General features: G+C 40.0%; 1 protein-coding gene across 1 annotated transcript in view; it reads left to right on the top strand.

The window, feature by feature from the left end:
* The window catches only part of Nceh1 (neutral cholesterol ester hydrolase 1), a 61,410-nt gene that overhangs the window by 20,658 nt on the left and 22,522 nt on the right, over nt 1–18,230 (top strand). The gene's annotated exons all lie outside the window — the stretch shown is intronic.

Here is an 18,230-nt window from a genome sequence, read left to right as displayed (position 1 = left end):
ATAAGTGACCTGGTGACAGAGTCAGTGTGCTACTGTGTTCAGTCTTGGGGGCTCCTCCTTTTATGGGTCTTGAGTGAGGGATCCTCATCTGGTGAGGTTGATAAGCTCCCATGTCTGGTGTTCCTGATAGGATTTGGGATGTTCACCTGTCCAGGCACTCCTTGATCTAGTTTGATTGGTTGGCCCATAGACGCTATTTATCAGTGTGTGCCTTATGATGGTGCCGGGCAGATGGTGGTGTTTACTTGTACAAACAGGGTATGCAGTCATTCTACTTTCCTTCTGTATACTCAAAATGGAGTGGCTAATGGCAAATAAACTACTGTTTTACAGAATGGAGTAACTGAGGTTTAAGCACATCCTAAAAACTGTTTTCTATATAGAGTAATTCAGAGCAGGGCATGGGCTGCTGTCTGTGCCAACCCTTCTCTTTTTTTTTTTTTATTTTGAGACAGGGTCTCACTAAGTTGTTGAGACTGACTTTGAACTTGTGATCCTCCCACCTCAGCCTCCCAAACTGCTGAGATTATAGGCATGTGTCACTGCTCCCTGTCCAAGCCAGTTTTAAGGGTAATTAGTAGGTGTGAAAAGATTAAAGATTAAGCACAGTTAAATAAATATCTCTTTTACTACTGAGACTTGTCAGTGTCTTTAAAATGGTAATGTCTTTAAAATGGTGGGATGGCACATACCTATAATTCCAGCAAGTTGGAAGGCTGAGGCAGGGGGATTGCAGTCAGCTTGGAAATTATAGTGAGACCCCGTCTTAAGATTAAATAAATAAACAAACAAACAAACAAACAAACAAATAAATAAATAAATAAATAAAATGGCTGGATACGTAACTCAGTGGTAGAGTGCCCCAAGGTTCAACCCAGTACTGGAGGAAAAAAGTGATATACATTGTGAATCTGAAAAGAATGATGTGCAGTTTTTCCCAAAGCTGAGTTGCCCTCAGGATCACAGAGCCTTTCACCCTTTGTTCTCAGCCAGAATCTACAGTTCTAGAAACTTCAGTTTGGGAAAGACCTCTCTGAAGTTTCCTTCCTACCACAAACATTTTAATATTCTAACTATATTTAAGAAAAAAACAGCAAAAGCCTAGAAAACCATAGATATGATCTCAGTTCATTTTCCATCATTAGAGTACCACAGATGAGGTAATTCATAAAAAAAAAATTTATTCCACACAGTTCTGGAGACTGGGAAGCCCAAGAGCATGACACTGGCATCCGGCAAGGGCCTTCTTGCTGTGTAATCATGTGGCAAGACAGGAAAAATGGATGAAATTCTTTTATCAGGAGCTCACTCCTGAGACAACAGCCAAAATCCATTCCTGAGGGCATTGTCCACATGACCTCATTACCTCTTACAGATCCTGCCTCTTAATGCTGTTACAATGGCAATTTTCTCTTGTTTTCCACATTTTTAATTGGTGTATTATACTTGCACATAATGATGGGATCTGTTGTCACATATTTGTGCATTCACACAGTACAACAATATAAATCGACTAATATCATTCTTCAGTATTTCTCCTTTCTCTCCCCACTCCCTAGCTCTGGGCTCTTTACTCTATTGGTCTCCCTTCAGTCTTCATGAGACGACTGCTCCCTTTCTTTTCCTTTTCCTCTCTAGCTTCCACATATGAGAAAAAAACATATGACCCTTGACCTTCTGAGTTTGTCTTATTTCACTTAACATAATGCTCTCAAATTCCATCCATTTTTTCTGCAAATTCCAATTTTATTTTTCTTCGTGACTGAATAAAATTTCATCATGTATACATATCACATTTTCTTTATCCATTTATTTGTTGATGGACATGTAGGCTGGTTCCATAATGGTTTGGCTATTGTGAATTGTAACACGATAAACATCAGTGTGCATGTATTATTGTGATGACTTTCATTCTTTAGGATAAATACTGAGGAGTGGTATAGCTGGGTCCTATGGTGGTTCCATTCCTAGGCTTTTGAGGAACCTCTACAATGGCAGTTTCCAACATGACTCTTGGAGGGGACTTCCAAACCATAACAGATGTCAAAGAGAGTTCAGAGATCCAACTAAGATATAAAAGCTCTCTAAAAAGATTACAGGAAATGAAGATTTGGAATGATACTGTCAGGACAGGGATGCCTTTGTTCTGGGAGACGAATGGAATAGAAAATAGGAGGGAAGAATTAAAACAACAAAAATAAGTATACAGTTAATCAATTTTGCCATGAAAGGGAAGAGAAAGAAAAATTAGGATTGCAGAAACTTTCTTAGATGGAGACTTTTTAAATAGAGATGTAACAAAAGACCTGAAACTAGGAATCTGCCTACTGAGTTCCAGTTCCAATATGGCAATTACTGGGTGATTTGGGGCTTGTCACACATATGTCTAGGCCTCAATTTTCTGTTTTCCATGAGTCTATTTTTGTGGTTCTTTTTGCTTTTAAAATTATACTGCTCAGGGGTAGAGCACTTGTCTAGCATGTGTGAGGCCCTGGGTTTGATTCTCAGCACCACATATAAGTAAATAAAATAAAGTTCTATTGACAACTAAAAAAAAAAAATTATACTATGTCTTTTGCATCCACTTAAAATTAGTAAGAATTGAAGCCAAAGGAAAGATGTATAAGGAAATGAGGTTTAAGACCCAGATAAGAGAGAATGAGGTGAAGAAAGGCCTTTTATGAATCCAAAGATATATATTGATGGTACTCTGCTAAACTGTGATTTCCAGCTATGCTGTATCTCTGCAGAATTGCAAGTAGACTGTGGCATTCATTTAGTTATCTTTCTTATCATAGTGACTTCTTTTCCCAACTAAACCCTCATCTGAGCAAGATTGAGTTGTCCTTAGCTCTTCCAGGAAATTGATTTACTTGTTTAACTTTTATCTAGATTTGGCAAGGGGGGGGTGTTACTACAGTGGTTGGATAAATGTAATTTTGTACTTTTTTGTGTTTGCTTGCTTGCAGTTTTGTGACATTTTCTAGATTTGATTTTCTTCTTGGGTATTTGCTAGGATTTTAGTATCACTTGATTATAAGACACAGTAATGCATGTGAATAGTTTCTGATAGCATCAATGTATTTCTTTTTAAAGTATTAAGTCTATGCTTCTAACTGTGATTTTGGACATTTATTCATTCCACAAGTGTTTGTTGAACACATACTGTATGCCAGGTACTCTGCTAAGGGTTAAGGTGAAGCAGTGAAAGAATATGTTATTATTTTCCTGTAAGGATAGGTACCCAACTTCAAAGAACTGTTGCTTATGCAAATATTTGTTGCCTCGTTCATGTATACTCAGTAATTCTACTTCATTTTAAGTTATAAGAGAATGATAAAGTGATAACTTCCAGAAAAGCTTTTTGAAATATACTTAATCATCTTATTTCTCAATATGTGGTATATAAGGAGAAAAGTATTTGATACTAGTAAGTGTTAATAGCACTGTGGGTAACGATTCTATGCTTATGTTTCTTTTAGATCACCAGGTCGAGCAGAATTCAAAACCCACACTCAGGGATGGGGCTGTAGCTCAGTGAGTGCTTGCCTGGTATGCGTGAGGTTCGATCCTCAGATCACATTAAAAAAAAAATGATACAAATAAGGTATTGTGTCCATCTACAACTTAATAAATACATTTTTTTTCATAGATAAGAAAGAGCAACCTGCCAATTGAAAAAAAAGAAACTCCCCCCCAAAAAAATCCAAGAGTCTTTACATTAGATGTATTTGTCCTGAATATCCTTAACTGCTGTATGCCAGGCTTTTCTTAAACAGCAAAATTTGATTATGTACCATTTTATGTTTAATCTGTCACATTTACACAGCAAAATAATGACAGCATATGTGATGGAAACATACCTTGGATTGGGTCTGCAAGTACACATTTTCCCCTAATACATTACTTTATTTCTTTCTTTTGAAGTACTAAGGGTTGATCCCAGGGGTTCTATACCACTGAACTTCATCCCCAGCCCTTTTTATATTTTTATTTTGAGATAGCATCTCTCTGAGTTGCCTAGGCTAGCCTTGAACTTGTGAACCTCCTTCCTTAGCCTCTCAAGTAGCTGGGATTACAACCAAACATATTTTCAATGGAAAGTTCTGATAATTTTCACATACTCTAAAAGCTATAAAGCAAATAAACAAACAAAAATTTCATAAGGATCAAACTCTATAACACCAGATACACATATTTTAGAAAATTTGCCTCTTTCTATTTATCTTCTAGAACATGAATACCTTTAAAATGCTAGGTGTAATGATTTAATACTTAAACATTTTGGGTGTTTTTTTCCTTCTTTATAAGTAGTCACTACTATAAGCCACCTAAGCATTAGATTGTAAGACATGGGTAGGGGCATTGAAGAAATTACACAGCATGTTCACTAAAGCACATTGCTTGCCTAAACTCAAGTGTTCAGAACATTCTTTGGAACATGAACTTGAAGTTTTGGCCTTGTTGATTAGAGGCTGTGATCTCCATCGCAGACCTCCCTTTTCCCTCACTCTCTTCTGAAGCATCAAGCTGATCTCTGGGTTACGCAGGATGGTATTTCCTTAGGTTCTGCCTTTGCTTCACTAAGAAATTTCAGGTGTAAATCCTCAATTTGCTGTACTCATAGAAACAATCACGGAAAGATAGAGTGAAGTTCATTTCTTGTCTTCAACACCTTTGGATACATTTACCTTGTTCTCAAATTTGAAATTGAGGGGTTACCCGGAATTTGATCATCTCACTTTACTACATTATAGAAATGTAAGAAAAGGTTCACATTTTTAACAGAAAACCTAAATCTTCTTATTTTAATTTTTGCTGTGCTGGGGATTCAACCTAGGGCCTCACACATGCCAAGCAAGAGTTCTACCACTGACCATATCCCCAGCCCTAAGTTTTTTTAAAGTCCATAGTATTTAAATATATATTTTTAATATTTTTCCCCTTTCTTCTTCTTCTTTAGTCTCTGACTGCTCTTATTTCTGTTTCATCCCCACATCAGTGGGGATATTCATCATTTGATTCTCCCACTACCTCATCTTCCACCTCTTCCTTCTCCTCCTTCTCCATCACCACCTCCTCATCCTCTTCAGGGTCTTCAGCCTCTAAGGTCCAGGTATATCACTTCATTTTTCCATGTATCTTGGCAAGTAAGGGCTAAGGGCTTGTAAAGTCATTCTACTTTTTTTTTTTTTTTTCCCTCCAGCGCCTTATCAAAGTTGGCTTCTATCTTAGAGCATCACCCCCTGCTTGTTTTTTGAGGGCAAGGACTTGGCAAGGACTTGGCACTACATGGATCTTGACAGGCCCTCAATAAAGTCATTTTGAGGCTTTGGTGCATTCTCTATAGGATCTGGGGTTCCTCTGCCATCTGACCACCAGTGCTGTCAGGAGTCCACACTCCAAGGCTGAGTCCAAGTTTGAGGCCAGCCTGGGCAACTCTCAAATCACTGTCTCAAAATAAAAAGGGCTGGGGATGTAGCTCAGTGGTAGAACATTTGCTTAGCATGTGTGATGTGCTCAATTCAATCAAAAAAAGGTCAGCACTCCATTCAATGCACCTGATTCTCGTTTCAGCTAGCTGGGCCCCGCGTGTCCCTTATTTCCCGAACCTGATAGGTTAGAGAAGTGAAGTGTACAATGGGGCCTACAGAAGCTGGGCACCCCAATTGGACCAAAATGCTTTGTGGGCCTGCTTTTCCTACAGTAAAAGAGCTGCCAAAAGGTACTGGGACCAGGAAGTAGAGGCTTCTCTATTCTCTTGAGATGTAGGGTAGATCTCCTGCCCCTCCCCATCCAATCATCTGTACACTGTGTGATCATCTCTTGCAAATCCCGATGACTCCAACTGGGTTTGTAATATCAGAATTCACAAGGGAGTATTCCACAAAGCCAACGAGAGGAAGCTAGGTGTCATGGCGAGAGGAAGCTGGGTATCATGGCGCAGGCCTATAATTACAGCAATTTGGAAGGCAGGAGGGTCAAAAGTTCAAGGCCAGCCTGGACAACTTAGTGAGATCCTGTCTCAAAATTTAAAAAAGAATTAAAAGGACTGGGGATGTAGCTAAGTGGTAAAGTACCCCTGGGTTCTATCCCCACTGCCAACCCCCAAAGAAGGTAGGAGAGGTGTAGGATATTCTCTCAAGACATCTTGTAGAGCAAGAATAGATCAGTTCTGTGTGGGAGGGGGCAGTTGAGGGCCTTCACAGAGGAGGTATCTTGAAGGATAAGAAGTTCAGGGGAGGGGACATTCAGGCCCGAGGGAGGCCTGCAGTGGTCAATCAGACTGGCTACATGGCTTTTTATTACAAGCCCCGCTTTTAAGAGCATTGCCCAGGCCAGGCATGGTGGTGCATGCCTGTAAACCCAGTAACTGGGAAAGCTGAGGCAGGAACTCATTACCTTTGCAAAGAAAATAAGAACAAAAACCATGTAATGACTTTTTCACACTTTGAATTGACTAGGTCAGTTTCTCAACTCTGCCATGCAAAAGAATTACCTGCAACATTTGTAAGCCCCACCTCCAGAAAGTCCAATTCAATAGAGTTGAACCAGAGTGTATATTCACCTGCAAACCATCCTTTGAGAATTCCTGGACAGGACAACTCGATAGTGTAATGATAATAGAGATTAAAAACAAATGAGTTACTTTTTTCTCTCCTTGGTTCTCCCCACCCCTTATCTTCTCTTCTGTGCCCCCACTTTACCTTAGTACTGGGGATTGAACCCAGGGGCACTTTACCATTGAACCACATCCCCAGGCCTTTTCATTTTTTGAGATAAGATAGTCTTGCTAAGTCACCAAGACTGGCCTCCAAATACAATCCTCCTGCCTCAGCCTCCGGAGTTGCTGGGATTACAGATATGGGCTACCATGTCCTGCCACGGTCAACTTATTAAGGATGGAACCCCCTGCTTGTGTTTTCCCTCTGTTTCAGTATGAGTTTTGGTGTCAGTAGGCAATGAACACTCAACTGTTTGCTGAAAGACTGGATAAAAAATAAATATGGACCCACTTTCTTGTAATTAGCCATCCTATAAATTCACTTAAGGAGGACAATATAGTTTTCCCATCTGTTGTATAGATATTTTGATTTAGACTCAATATGTTACACATTAAACAAGTTAGATTGTTGTAACTTTGGATCTAGACTGAATGTTTGTGAACAGTGAATTGTTTCATTTTCTTAAGTCTTTTAAAATGAGAAGTTTCTCCCGGTAGGCATCTTCTCCATTGTTGAAGAATCATCCAGACTCTGCCTTCTTAAAGCTCTGAGGCTGGCAGACCAGCTTGTCTCCTAAGGCTTTGGGCCAGTTACTGAGCTGCATTAACTTGAAACTGCTGGCTATGGAAATTCTAATTCCTGCAAAGGCTCCCTGCTTTTATACTGATGCTAATTTTCTCAGGTGCTGTTTTTGTAGGCAGACTGGTCCTGCTAACCAACTGAGCAGATCTGCTGGCAGAGAGAATATGCTGCCAATAAGATAGAGTTTGGGGTACATTTCATGACCTACTTCGCTTCTCCAGCCTGATTTTCAACCTTTTACTCTCAAGTGCTGCAAAACTTTCAGTATAGGAGAGGCTTCAGCTTCAAATAATGATTTGGTTAGTGGTTGTCTTTGAGCTGAGTAATAGTATTCAGAGTGATGAGTCAGAATTGGTTGAACTTTTGAGTTCCAGTATGAACTTTATCTCTTGGATCTGCATGATTCATGGGAAGGCAATTAACTACTCTGAGCCTCAAATAAGCATAAAATAAACCAGTGAAAGTTCAAATGGTCACAAACTGAATAAAAAGGAATATAATTTATTATGTATTTTATATAGTACATATTATCACAATCATGTGAATCTGTACAAAGGATAATTAGTTTATTATAATCATCTGAATCTCCAGATGTCTATAAAAACCATTTTTGGGCACTGTGGCACACGCCTGTAATCCCCGTGACTTGGGAGGTTGAGGCAGGTAGATAGCAAGTTTGAGATAAGCCTCAGTAAATCTGAGGTCAATCTCAAAATTAAAAATGACCAGGGGGGCTGGGGTTGTGGTTCAGTGGTATAGCACTTGCCTCGAACATGTGAGGCACTGGGTTCAATCCTCAGCACCACATAAAAACAAATAAAACAGAATAAAGATATTGTGTCCATGTATAACTAAAAAAATATTTTTTAAAAAAGACCATGGATATAGTACTATGGTAGAGCACTCCTGGGTTCAAATCCCAATATTGATAAATAAGTAAATAAAAAAAAAATCATTTGCCTTGTATGTTTGGGGTTTGTGTGCCACTTCATAAACTCCTTTTCAAAGGTCTTATCAAATTTGCTGCTTCCAGGGGCTGGAGGTATAGCTCAGTTGGTAGAGTGCTTGCCTCTGCATGCACAGGCCCTAGGTTCAATCCCCAGCACCAAAAAAATAAAAAATTGCTGCTTCCTACACCTCACACAGAACCTGAAGATAAACCCAACTTTTGAAGTACCCTGTGTGCCTCCCTTGTGAAGTCAGGCAGAAGGGCATGGGTGGGCAAGCTCTGAATCGCCCTGTCCCAGAAGGGAGTGAGGGAGGTTTTGTTTGGAAGTTGAATTCTTTTGTGCTGCCTTTAGTCAGCTGTTATTTGGAACACTTAAATGAAAACAAATGCTACTTGTCCTGGCAGTCAAGGGAGCCTTTTAGCAGCTTGGGTAGCCTCACTAAAGACGTTTGTTTATGATCATGAAGCACTGGGGAAAAGATTTTTTTTTTTTTTTTTTAATTCATCTTGGTGCTGAAGGGTCTCCCACATGCTAAGCATGTGTTCTACTACTGAGCTACACCTCCAGCCCCAGGAAAAAAAGATTGATCCCAAGACTCAGACCTTGTCCATAGAAGGTCAAGATTGATCTACCTTGACTGATATGATGGGTAACAGAGACGAAAGAGAAAAAACACTTAATTGGTATTTTCCCAGTGGTGCTGGATTGAACCCAGGATCTCATTGTAGACTAAGCATGTGCTCTACCTTTCAATTACACCCCAGCCAGCCGGAACTTGATTTCTTTAAAGTCTCATTTTTATGTGCTAGCATATGGTAGGTAAAGGAGGTTGAGTCATGATTAGGACCTGAGAGATGTTAACAGAGAAGGCTGGAGAGACAAGATCCTGGGTAGGAGGAGTTGGAGGAGAGGGTATGATGGGCATGGCTCCATTGTCTAGGCCAGTCCCAGCTGGAGCTGCTCTGCCCTTTGTGCTGAGCCTGGGTGAGTCATGTGTCCTCTCTGGGCTCCAGTTTCCTTTTGTGTTGATATGAGAAACTTAATGTTCCTTCCAGATGTAAAATGATCTAGTTTTATGATGTAAATCAGTCATAACTAGAGTGGGACCAGACTGAATGCCAAGAACAGACTTTTTACCCCCTGCAGGAAACAGAAATCAAGTTTTCAAGCAGTCAGCTTATATATGAGACTTTTAGGGTAGGAACTGTGTGCAGCAGGTTATAGACAAAGATAGTGTTGTCTACAATTCCAGTTAGTAGATGGATGCAGGAAATAATAATGAGCCTCTTAGCCGAGGCAGCGTGGAGATTGGGGGTGGGAGCTAGGAGTTGAATTAGATATAGAAATCGTTGGCAGGTGGAATTGAGATAAATCAATTATTGATCAGAAATCAGTGAGATAAAGAAGAAGCTGAGGGAGCTATCAAGGTTTCTACCTTGGAACCTAGATTTTTGGTTAGATAATTAATTGAAAGTTTAATGCAGTGAGTTTCTGTGTTGAAGGTAGAGAAGTGAGAGTAGAATATGTTTATTATTATTACTATTATTATTTGGCAGTGCTGGGATAGAAGCCAGGGCCTCAGGCATGCTAGGCTGTGCCCTACCACTGAGCTATATCCCCAGCCATGTCCATGTTAATTTTGAGGAGCTTATAGGCTAGATCCTAGAGATGGTTGAAAAAGACAGATCCTAGAGATGCTGAAGCCATCAGTATATGAAAAGAGGTCATCGCCATTCAATTTAATGAGCTGCAAGTGAGCAATTCATTCCAGTGGGCCATGCATTGTGCCTTGGTGGTACCATGGCTTGCTCAAGGAAAGCAGGAATTATGAATTTGAATTTTTTAAAAAAGACAACAAACAGAACTTTGGAGAACATTATCTTTTAAGGGGCTGGCGGGCAGGAAACAAAGCCCATCAATAAAAGACACACAGGAAGAAGGAGAGGAGAGAGAGAGAAAGAGGGTTAAGAGGTAAATTGTCATTGTGGAAAGAGAAATAAGAAACTGGAGAAGTTGAAGGGGAAGTGTTTCAAGAAAGAGCAGGTTGTCAGATGTCTGCAGAGAGGCCAAGTAGGTCATGGGTGAGCCTAATACTACAGATGGTTTCATCAGAGATATGGGCTGGGAATCAGATTGTAATAGGTTTCAAAGTGAGTGAGAGTTGAAGCAATAGGCATGGTGAATGTAGACAACTTTCACTGCTTGCAAGATAAGGAAGCCACAGGATGATAATCAGAGGCAAATAGTAAAGAGTACTTTTTTTTTTTTTAAGTAGGGAGAGACTTGATCATTCTAGGGAAAGAGCTTGCAGAGAGTGAGAGGAAAGGATTATAAAACAAAAGAATGAATTGAGACCCTAGAGAAAGAAGGCAGAGTTGGGATCTGGAAAGCAAATGAAGGGTTGGTCCTGGGAAAGTTCATAACAAGTAAGTTCATAGGGGGCATGAAGAAAAGTGACCTTTATTTCTAAATAGAACTTGATTCTGTTGAGGTCAGTTTTGCCTTTATTTCTGAGAAGAGTATGACTTTGAAGAGTATGACTTCAAAGGCTGCCCTCTGTGAAGCCAATCATTTGCAATCTAACACACTTATTTCGTATTATCTCTGTGTGTGTCTGCCTTTGTCTCTTGCCCTTTAAATGAGGTTTGCTAAGGTTTCATTTTTTTTTTTATTTTATCCAGATTTTACAATTCCTTTTTTTTTTTTTTTTTTTTAATTTGAGACAGAGTTTTGCTAAATTACTGAGGCTGGCTTTGAATTTGTGATTCCTGCTGCAGCCTCTAGAGTCACTGAGATTATAGGAATATGCCACCATGCCCAGCCCAACTTTACAATTCCTGCTTTCCCTGAGATTAACTTTCTCTCCCTGTTGCAATTTACCATGATACCTAAGTCTTTCTGAAATGGGGTGCTGTGGCCAGGTGTGGTGACACTCCTGTAATCCCAGTGATTTTGGAGGCTGAGACAAGGAAGATCCCTAGTTCAAGGCCAGTTTCAGGAATTTAGTAGGCCCTATGCAACTTAGCTAGAACCTGTCCCCAAATAAAAAGGCCTTGGGGCTGTAGCTCACTGGTAAAGCACCCCTGGGTTCAATTCCCCAGAACCCCACCCCCAACAAAAATAAAGGAATGGGGTGTTGTGCTGGACATACTGGTGCATGCCTATAGTCTCAGCCACTCTGGAGTCTGGGTGAGGTATTAGGTTCTTCAGTGGGAGGTCCACCAGGGCAACAGTGAGTCCTTTCCCCTGTCTCCATACATACAAACAGACATACTTAAAAGGAATGGTCTTCAGACAGCCCTGTCCTTTGGTCCGGTTAGGGAGTAGAGATCCAACCCTCCACAAGTGAAATTGTGTTTTTATCCTTGCATTCTGGTTGAGAATTGGAGATGAGACTTTGATGTCTTCATGTTCTATATCCATCCTTGCTGGGCAAAGGACTGAAGTCACCTGTAACTACTTTCCCACCACCAGAGACATCTCTATGTCTTCCTTACCCTTCTCTCCTCTTCTCTAACCTGATCATTTGCTAACACTCAGTTCACCTCACCTGATACTGTATCCTGACAGCATCTTTGACAGCCTCTCTTTTTCTCCCAGTTTTCATTTTTTAACCTCTGTACATTTTTTTTTTTTTTAAATGGTGCTGGGATTGAACCCAAGGCCTTGTGCATGTGAGGCAAGCATTCTACCAACGGAGCTATATCCCCAGCCCTACCTCTGTACTTTCAAGCTACCAATCTCAATTTTTGACATTTCTATATCAGACCATACTCATCTACCATGTCTGGGATATTCTTACATTTGTTTGTTCCTTGGAAACAGGCTCTTGTCATTGTTTATTCTTGTACCCCAATGCTTAGTACAGTTGTGACCAGGTAGATAGATATAAATGTTAGTTGGATGAATTAGTCAGCTTAATTTTCTTAGTGATTTTCTATCTTGATATGCAACAAATTTGCCTTGGACCTAAACAAATCCCATGTCTTAGGTCACACTCCTAGAGATTTTTGTTTAATAGATATGTGGGGTGGGACAGGCATTGGTGATTTTTAGAAGTTTCCAGCTGGTTCTAATATGCTGCTAGCTTTGAGAAATAGCAGACTAAATGAATAAGATAGATATGTCTATTCTGTTATATGACAGACATTTTAATGAAATCCTTACAATAACTTAGGAAAAGGAGGCAGAACTTGCTTTTAGCAAAACGGAGGCCCAGAATGTTGTAATAACTTTGCATAAACCACAAATTTGGCAAGAGGTGTAACTAGGATCAGATTCTGATACCTTACTATCTTTCCATCTTCCAAGGTAGCTCCCATCCAGTGGTAGGGAATCCGTCCAATGTCTCATTGATTTACTCAACACCGGAGAATTGTGCGACTGTCAAAATTGTGTAACAATTGGAGAAAGGGGACCTTAACTCTAGTCTACCTCCAATATTGAACTTGGATGGGAGTCAACCTGTCTTTTACTACCACAGTGTCTTCCACATTTGTAGGCCACTTATGACTTCCTCTCTGGACACCCAATCTTCTTTTCTTTCTGGAGGATGGCCATTCTAGTAGCTTCTTGGCTAACCAAGCCTTTACACCTTACCTCACACCTTGTCTCTGAAATTAGTCTGTAAACCTAATTTTCCTTTCCAACTCCCCTATAATTTTTTAAGTTTTGATGCTAGTCTTTGATATATGTAATGCTGTTTCTCCTTCAGCAAGTTCTATGACCTTTATGCTTACTAAGGAGAACAACAACAACAACAACAAAATCACTTAATTTTTTTTTCTTTTTGGTGGTGCTAAAGATTGAACCCAGAAGTTCTCTACCACTGAGCTACATCCCCAGCCTTTTAATTAATTTATTTATTTTATTTCAAGATAGGATCTCACTAAGTTATGGAAGCTGGCCTTGAATTTGCAATTCTCATGCCTCAACCCCAAAGTTTCTGGGATTATAGGTGTGTACCACACCTAGCTACTTAGAGTTTTTAAGAGAACTTTATAACATTCCAGATTCATCAAAAGACATTCTGGGATTTTTTTTTTTTTGTATCAGGGATTGAATCCAGTGGTACTTTACCACTGAGCCACAGCCACAGCCCTTTTTTATGTTTCAGTTAGAGACAGGATATTGATGGGTTGTTTAGATCCTTGTTAAGTTGCTGAGGCTGGCTTTGAACTCACAATCCTTCTGCTTCAGCCTCCTGAGCTACTGGAATTACAGGCATGCACCACCACACCTGGCATTCTGGGATCTTATAAATTAGAAATAAGAGTTAATGATGGTCAAAGACAAGTCAAGTTGTTCAAAATATTTAATTTGTAAATTTTATTTATTTTTTTTGGTACAGGAGAATTGAACTCAGGGACACTTTATCACTGAGCTACATCCTCAGCCCTTTTTATTTTATTTTTTCTTTTGAGAGAAGGTCTCACTAAATTGCTGAAGCTGACCTTGAACTTGTGATTCTCCTGCCTCAGGCTCTGGAGTCGCTGGAATTACAGGTGTGTACCACCACACACAGCTAATATGTAAATTTTAATAATTTTTAAAAGAAAAATCCCTGAATGCTGTAGGTAATTAATTAATTAGGCATAAATATTGTGATATTATTCTGTGGGATACAAAATTGAAATATCACAAAGCTTGATGTGGTGGAGCACACTTGTAATTGCAGCAACCAGGAAAGCTGAGGCAGAAGGATCCCAGGTTTGAGGCCAGCCTGAGCAGTTTAGTGAGATCCTATCTCAAAAAATAAAAAGGGCTGGGAATGTAGCTCAGCAGTACAGCACCTATGGGTTCAATCCCCATTACCAAAAAAAAAAAAAAAAAACCTGAAGCAACACTTCTTTTATAGTATTAAATACTAGTTGATGATCATAATAATAAACATATAGTGCTTAGCATGTGCTAGGTACTAAGTGCTTTTATCTATTAACTTACATGATCTTCAGAACAACTCTTTGAGCTAGGTACTATATATTCCCATTTTACAGATGATGAAATGAAGGCACCGGAATATTAATTAAGACACTCAGCTGGTAAGTAGTGGAAATGAGTTTTAAATCCAGCTAGCCTGGCCTCCTGATCTGTGCTCTTGATCAGTGTTCTGTTTTTGCCAAAATGCATACTTTGGAAATTAGGTTGATGTTGCCCATGTGATAGGGAAAGATGGATATAGTGCTGTAATTCCTATTCCCAAGTATTATACATTTACTGTATGGCCTAAGCATAAAATGTAGGAATTCTCATTAAATTAGAATGGGATCTGGGGTATCTTGCGCATAGTGCAGGTGATGATAATGAGAATATTGAAATGAGTAGATTATGTCCATGGTATGCCTAAAACTTCCTTTGACTACTAGTAGGGACTTCCTCCTTGGGTGAATGGCTGTTTTTCAACCCTTAGCTTCCCTGAATGGATGAACAAGTTTTTTCTCAAAATTCTTTCAAATTTGGCTGCTGTATTCTCTTTATTCTCCTTTCGCCCATTCAACCTCTCTAGATTTCTTCCTCTAGAGTCTTATTTCCAGCCTAAGAATATTTTCCTCCACAGTCTGTATCTTGACCCCATGTTAGGTCTCCTTGTGACTTCTGCTGAACGTTTTTGAGTTGTTAATAATTAACGCCAAACACTTTTTCTCTTCTGACCTCTTGGAATCTCTGACCCTGTATGTGCTAACTGCCATTTGGAATGTATCTGCCTCAATGCCCCATTAGCTTTCAATAGAATGATTCTGCTATTCTTCTGCCTGTGTTCTCTTTCTCATTCCCCAGGAAAGAACCTTCAGTATCTTTGAGTCCTTTCTGTGTGTGTGTGTCACCAGCCAGCCTGCCTGATCCCAGTTCCTTCGCCCGTGAGCGGTTGCCAAGGCCTGTGAACTGTGCCTCTGTGCTCACTCTTGCATATGTTCCCTGCCCTGTATTTCCTCAGGGCAGACCTTCAATTGCTCTCCAGTGGACAGTTGCCAAATTCTCTCAGCTGGAGAAAGAACACAAAATCTAGTACATGCCTAAGCATGGGAGTATTAAGACTCCACCAGATTCTCATAGCTGCTGCCTTTGCCTCCAATCTCTTCTGTCACTAGTCACCTTGACTGTGCAATTCATCCTCAAACATAAACTCATTTTAAAATTAAAAAGGAAAGGGAAGTATTCAAAGATCACTTTTGTTTCATCAGTGGCAAGTGGCATTTAATCTGCCACTCTCTTGTCAGCTGTTATTTAGTCAGACAGATCATCCTCTATATTAGAATTTCGATCATCCCCTATATTAGAATTTGTAACTGAAGACACTTTTAGTCCATATTGGCCTGCAGACATGTTTTATTTGTTCTGCAACTTTTAAAACTATTAATCTGAATCAATGCTTTTTTTTTTTTTGGTACTGGAGATGAATCTAGGGTGCTTTACTACATCCCCAGCCTTTTTTGTTTTTCTATTTTGAGGCAAGGCCTCACTAAGTTGCTGAAGCTATCCTCAAACTTGCAATCCTCCTGCCTTAGCCTCCTTAGTCACAGGTGTACACTATCCCATTCAGTCTTATACTTTAAAATCATGGGATTTCCCTTAAAATTGAAAGTCTCAGATGAAGTTCAAAGAAATGTGAAAGTTTAAAGGAAAGATGGAATCTGGGGAAAAGGAAAAAAAGTTAGACAAAACACATTCTTACCTACTGAAGTTCTTGGTCCATTTTTACCCTTATTTGTATTTTTGTAAATGTAGCATTAGTAGGTATCTAATTAATATTTGCCAAATTACAGTTATATATTGTACATGTCTGTTTTCTATTACTGTAACAAATTACCCAAGGCAGGCTATTTTATAATGGTAAGAAGTTTGTTTGCCTTGTTGTTCTAGAGGTTCAAGGGCATGTTGCTAGTGATAGCTTACCTGTGCTGAAGGCCTCAAGGTGATTGGTATCACAATAGCCAGAGTATATGTGAAAGGAAGAAATCATGTAGCTAAACCGGAAGCCAGAGAGTGGTTCAGGGTTCAGGTTCAGGCTTTTCTAACAACTCATTCTCTCCCAAGAACTATCTCAGGTTCCCATAAGAACTACCTTAATTCCTTCCAAGGGCACACCCCCTAAGGACCTCCCTCTAAGTCTCTGACACTTAAACCCCCACCATTTCTCACATTACCACTCTGATCAAGCTTCAAGCTTCAAGCCTCTAACATATGAACCTTGGGGGACCAGCCACATCCAAACCAGTAGTTTCTTCCTGTAAGGACTGGGGCTCTGTGTAGAACAAAAGTTCTTTCTGCATTAGTGAATCTTAGGTGATCTCTATGGTGGTCTCAAGTGCAAGTTGTAAGTTGAGTGTCAATAACAACAAAAAATAAAACTGCATTTAGGTCCCTCTTTTCTCTGAGAGGGTTCACTCTTTCCCTTTCTCGCTCAAGAGCATTTCCATTTTTCTATCCCTTCAATAAACTCATGCTTGCTGCCCTAAGCAATTCATCTGAAATCTTTGCAGTGTGATGGCAAAGAACAGATGATCGAGGAGGGCCTCCGTGGTCGCTCTGGCTCAGCAGACTGCCTTGCCATTCAGTGTTTTGTGTTCTTCACTCAATGAACTCTGGTTGCTTTGGTGACTTTTTTTCTGGTTACTTTCTTTATTCTGCCTTTTCTAAACTTTTCACATCTCAGGCTCTTGGTGACTGGAGGAAAATCTTAAGGCAACTGTTAGTTTCTGAAGGCAACACTTTAGTGAAACTGAAAGGTCTCTTGATTAACCCTAGGCACCCCAAGGCCTGTAGGGGCAAGAGGCTGGAATTTCTTTTTTAGTTGTTTTTGTGGGCAACTCTTGCCCACTGGAAATTGAAAGTTCCCAACTAGAGCAACACTCCAGTGGAATGCAAAGATCAGTGATTATAAGTCTCTGAATGCCAGTACCCACCAGGGTAAAAAGACCACTTTCTCTTCCTCTCACCTTCTCATTTTTATCTTCAGACCAGTAGAATGTTGAAGGACCTTACTCAAGGCTCAAATATGTGGGGACTCTAATCAAATTAATGCATGATCCCTGCCCTGTCTACACCTTGTTTAGTTGCCTGCCAACTGCCACCATGGACCTCTGGATCTCCCTGATGCTAAATACTGAGACAGCAAGGACTTTGGGTTCCCTTACCCTGAATACCATCCTCTCTCAGCAGGAAGCAACTACACTGAATCTTTACCCAAATACCCTAAAAGAATTTAGGGACCCAAGTCGTTGATAGGGTAAATGATAGGTAACAAACAGAACTGAACAGTAGAAAAAGGAGGTTAAAAGGATAATTTTATAGACTGAACCCCACATGCAATTTGTTTGAGGCTAGAGTAGCCTTAACTGGCTTAAGTCAATAAGATATGCTACACTTCCCAGCAAACAGCCTGTTATCTGAGGGAGAAATGCAGGCCCAACAGGTTCCTCCCTGCTGATTAAAAACAAAAACAAAAAACAAGTGACCTTGAAGTGGTGGAGGTGGGACTTTTGTGACCTTTACCCAGACAGATTCCAGGACTCAGGGAGACAGGAACCTTAGAGCAAAGCAAGTCTGTAAGAACAGGCTCCAATTAGAACCTTCTAATGTGGGCCACAGTGACCCAGAGTTGCTTTGGATCTTTAGCATGTCATTGTAATAGTAAAATGTCCCTTTCCAGAAGTAAGACCCTGGGTTCAATGTTCAGCACCACACACACACAAAAAAGGTAAGACCATAATCAGTGGGGACTTCAAAGTCTGATGCAATCCTGCTGCTAGTCAAAAGTCAAGAGGTGAAACTGGGCAGAGCTCTTTGGAAACTTCCGTGATACTCCCAATAAAACAGATCAGGAGAGTGCATTGTCCCTCTCTTTTCTGAGAGGGACCTATTTATTCTCCCTTGAGTATGTTCCTTTTCTCCCTCTCCCTATCCTGTCTAATAAATCCATGCCTGCCTATAAAAATATATTAAGTATGCATTTTAAAAGTATACTCAAACTTAT

The sequence above is a fragment of the Marmota monax genome, unplaced genomic scaffold (genome assembly GCF_021218885.2).
Source record: "Marmota monax isolate L192 unplaced genomic scaffold, Marmota_monax_Labrador192_F-V1.1 WCK01_AAM20220418_F8-fsc00110, whole genome shotgun sequence".
NCBI classification, from domain to species: domain Eukaryota; kingdom Metazoa; phylum Chordata; class Mammalia; order Rodentia; family Sciuridae; genus Marmota; species Marmota monax.
Note: the sequence above shows the minus strand (reverse complement) of the source record. Positions and strands in the feature narration are given on the sequence as shown.